The 4,134-nt window shown below is 43.3% G+C and overlaps 1 pseudogene; it reads right to left on the bottom strand.

Moving 5' to 3' along the window:
* Window positions 1-2,964: 2,964 nt before the first annotated feature.
* Window positions 2,965-3,533, bottom strand: LOC110544912 (small ribosomal subunit protein uS4-like; annotated as a pseudogene).
* Window positions 3,534-4,134: the final 601 nt, after the last annotated feature.

Below are 4,134 nucleotides of genomic sequence, written 5' to 3'. Positions count from 1 at the left end.
ATCTGCTATGAACATAGTTGAGCAAATATCCTTGTTGTATGTTGGAGCATCTCTTGGGTTATATGCCCAGGAGTGGTACAGCTGGGCCTTGAGATAGAACTATTCAATATTTTCTGAGAAAGTGCCAAGTTGAGTTCCAGAGAAGCTGCACAACTTTGCATTCCCAGCAGCAGTGCAGGAATGTTCCCCTTTTCTACATGCTCACCACCATGAGTTGTCACTGGAGTTTCTGATCTTAGCCATTCTGACTGGTGTGAAATGGAATCTTAGAGTAATTTTGATTTGCCTTCCTGTGAGGGCTAAGGAAGGTAAGCATTTCTTTCAGTGCTTCTCAGCCATTCGAGATTCCTCTGTTGTGAAATCATGGAATTTGCAGGCAAATGGATGGAACTAGAAAAGATCATCCTAATTGAGGTAATGCATACCAAGAAAGACCCACATGTACTCACTTGTAAGTGGATATTAGACCTATAGTAGAGAATAACCATACTACAATCCACAAACCCAAAGAAGCTAAGGAACAAGGAGGGACAAGGGAGGGTGTCAGAATGTCATTCAGAGGAGAACTAGAAGAGATAGCAGAGGTGGAGGGGGACATGAAGACTGAAGTGATCAGCTTCTAGACAGGCAGGACTAGTGGAAAGAGGGGAACAATAACCCACCAACAAAACCTGGGATCCAAAAATTACCCTGTCTACAGGAAGTGCAGGGATAAAGAGGGAACAGAGGTTAAGGGAAAGTCCACCCAGTAATTGGCCCAACATGAGACCTACCCAAGGATAGAGAGCCAGCCCTGACACTAATAGTGATGCTCTGCTCTGCTTAAACAGCCTAAGTCGACTGTCCTCTGGGAGGCTCCAGTCAGCAGCAGATCCAGACAGAACCTGGGACTTGCAGCCAAGCATGGGGCAGAGCTCTGAGGTTCCTGTGGAAGAGTTGGAGGAAAGATGGAAGGACCTGGAGGGGACAGGAACCTCGCAAATAGACCAACAGAGACAACTAACCCAGACCCAGGGGGGCTTTCAGAGACTGAGACATCAACAAAGGAGCATGCATCAACTATGGCACCTAGGCCCCCTCCACACATGTAGCAGATGGAATACCTGGTCTTCATTTGGGGTGACTGCAAGTGGAGTGGGGGCTGTTTCTAAGATGGACTCCACTGTCTGATTTTGGATCATTTTCTCCTGGCATGCCTGCCTTGCCAAGCCTGGGGAATAAGGATATGCACAGTCCTAATGTGACTTAATGTGCTGGGGAGTGTTGGAATGCAGTAGGATGTGTGGAGCTATAAAATGGCTGCTGGATTCTAAACTGCTTGTAATCCATGAAGCACAGCCTGCTTAGCAGGAAATGGTGAATTTTCATCCCGGAACACAGGTGTTCTTTAGATGTGTGCTCAACCATTTAGATTTGTCAGGTATCCACATGAGAACTTTCCTCCTGCTTACCTGAGAGCTATTCTCCTGCATTTAGAATTTCCTGGAGAATATCCTGCTCTGTGTTTTTCACGGAAACTAGTTCCTCCCCCTGCACTGCCCATTCTTACTCTTTATAAGCTGTAACCTAAAGAACAATTAACCCGAGACTTGATCAGAATTCTGGCTTGTCTCCATTCTTCGCATCTCTTGTCCCTTCCCATTCTCATCCCGTTTTAGGGTCTTGTTAGACTGACCTGCAGGCCGGGTCAGTAGGGGAGGAAGCTCCTCTTTTCTGGGGGAAAAGGAAGACTGGAGGGGGCAGGAGCAGAAGTTGAGGGTGGAGTGAGAAGGGAGACTGCACTCTTAAGAGTTGTAAATTAAAAATCTCAAATAATACAAAAAGGAAGAAAGAGAATGCCATATTTCTGAGTTAAAACACCTTCATTTCAAACCTCTGAAGCTTTTATATTTTTCACTGCAGTAAGTCACCTCCTTCTTTGGTTGTCTCTCCAAGAAAATGCAACCTTACTTCATTTTTTCCCTAGTGAGTGCTTTGCTTTAATATTTGATTTTAGCTAACTAGTAATGCAGATCTCAGTGTTTCACTTCTTGTAAAAGTATGTTTTATCTGCCTGGTTCAGTTAATTGTCTGGGAGGCATACTGCCTCTTCTGCTAGCCTAGGCTTATTGCTGGAAGCTTCTAATCTCCATACATTCTAACCTAGGCCTGGGATTTCTTCAGCCTCTGAGACTTACTGCTTTATATGATCGCCCATTCTTGTTCTTACTGAGCTTTGGTCTGGCTGGTTTCACTCTGATGTTTTAACTCAAACTCCCATCCATAGAAGGGAGAAATAAATCTTATTACCATTTAGGGTGGCTCTTTCCATCTAAAGTGAATGGAATGGCACTAATTCTTCACAGACTTGTCCAGAGGTTTCTATGTCTATCTAAATTCCATCATGATGAACAGTAGGGGAACCCTCCTGTGTTATGGGAGGAAACCTTGAGTCATAAGGGAAGCTCCCATGATTGTACAAGACTTGGCTATCCAACCAACAGGTGCCCATCTCTTTAAATATCTACACTAAAACTCATTTTGATTTGATTGAGGCAAATTTTGTCCAGACAACTTATACTTTCAGGGTTTGACAAAGTTGCATTTAATTGGCTTACCTGGTGGTCCTGTGTTCCTCAAATACCAATACTCATACTCATTGTCACTGCTAAGAAAAGAGTTTGTGAGTACAATCTGATGGTCACACTTTCCTCCTTTGTTTTTCTTTTGTTGTTTTTTGTACATTAGACCCTCCAATATAAAATAATTTGTAAGAACATTAAAATAACAAATTGAACACAGACTTGAAAATTTTTATCAAATTTTTACAAGCTCGTACACTTGCAAGAGACTGCCTAGAGCAAAACACTTCTCACAGAGCAACCCCAAGTGCATATTACAGGAAGACTTTTTCCAAGTATCAATTCTGTTCTATTAGTCAACTGGAAACCTACATGCAGTCCTCAAGTCCAGGAAGGTATTGATTTAATCCTCTTCCTCATCATCACCAGCTCCAGCACCACCCTGGCCTTTCTTGGCATTCTTCCTCTTCACTCAGCCTGGATGAGAAAGGAGGAGATGTCGATGTGCTTCTGGGAGTCCAGATGGACAATGAAGCACAGAATGTTCACCACCTTATTGCAGATCCTGATATGATGCTTGCAGTTCAGTACACAGGCATGGTGAATGGATTTGGCCAGGTCCAACTTCAAGACCTCATTCTGCAGCTGCCTGTCCAAGAAATCCTCAGCCTTCAGGCAAAGGGTGTAATCCAGCTTCATCTTTCCCTCATTCAGCACTCCAATTTGAACAAGTTGCCTCAGTAGAACATTGCCTTCAAAAAGATGCTCTGGGGGTCCTTTTTTCCAGTGTCAACAATTCCCAGGCAGCCTTGCGAATCTTGCCCAATGTAAACTTGACCCACTACACCTCCTGTTTGTTGTGGAGCTCGTACTCTCTGATCAACATCATTTCTTGTTTGAGAATGATTTCTCAAAGTGTCTTTGTGGGGTCACATAGTTTTTGTGACAAACCCAAATTATGGTAACCAGCATGCTGACTTCTCTAGGCCTGCTGATTCTATGAACTGATGCCTATGAGAAAGTGAGGTGCAGGGAGATTTTAAAGATGAGGAACACACATATGTGTGCATGCACACACAAACTGTATCCTAGTTGGCAACTGCAGCATAAAACAAGAAATCAATTTAACAGGAACCAAGAATATGCAGTTACAGTTAGCTGGGGTGTTTCTACCCTGAGTTTTCAGAACAGTGTTGGGTGCTTCCCCTCAAGACTTTTCACAGCAGGGAGTAGAAACCCAGGATAGGATAATGCTTCTGTAAATGCTTATTCACCAGCATTGACCACCACCAACATGCATGCCATAGTAAGTGAGACCACCTGGACTTGGAACTAGCTATTATGCTTATTTCTCTACCAGAGAAAAGAATGTTAAAGATAGAGTAAAGAACAGCACAGGGTGACAACAGTCATTATATCCTAGAAGTCCCAGTTGTCTTGTCAAGCAATGCACAGATCATCCAGCTGGACAAGACTCTCTTGGATAACAACTACTGGAAAAGAAGACCACTGATATACCTCAAAATAATTCTCACATTTTTTTCTTTTAAATCTCCCATACACCTAACTGGCC

This window comes from Meriones unguiculatus, chromosome 6 (genome assembly GCF_030254825.1).
Source record: "Meriones unguiculatus strain TT.TT164.6M chromosome 6, Bangor_MerUng_6.1, whole genome shotgun sequence".
NCBI lineage: Eukaryota > Metazoa > Chordata > Mammalia > Rodentia > Muridae > Meriones > Meriones unguiculatus.
The sequence above is the reverse complement of the archived record's forward strand: the minus strand, read 5'-3'. Positions and strand labels throughout refer to the sequence as shown.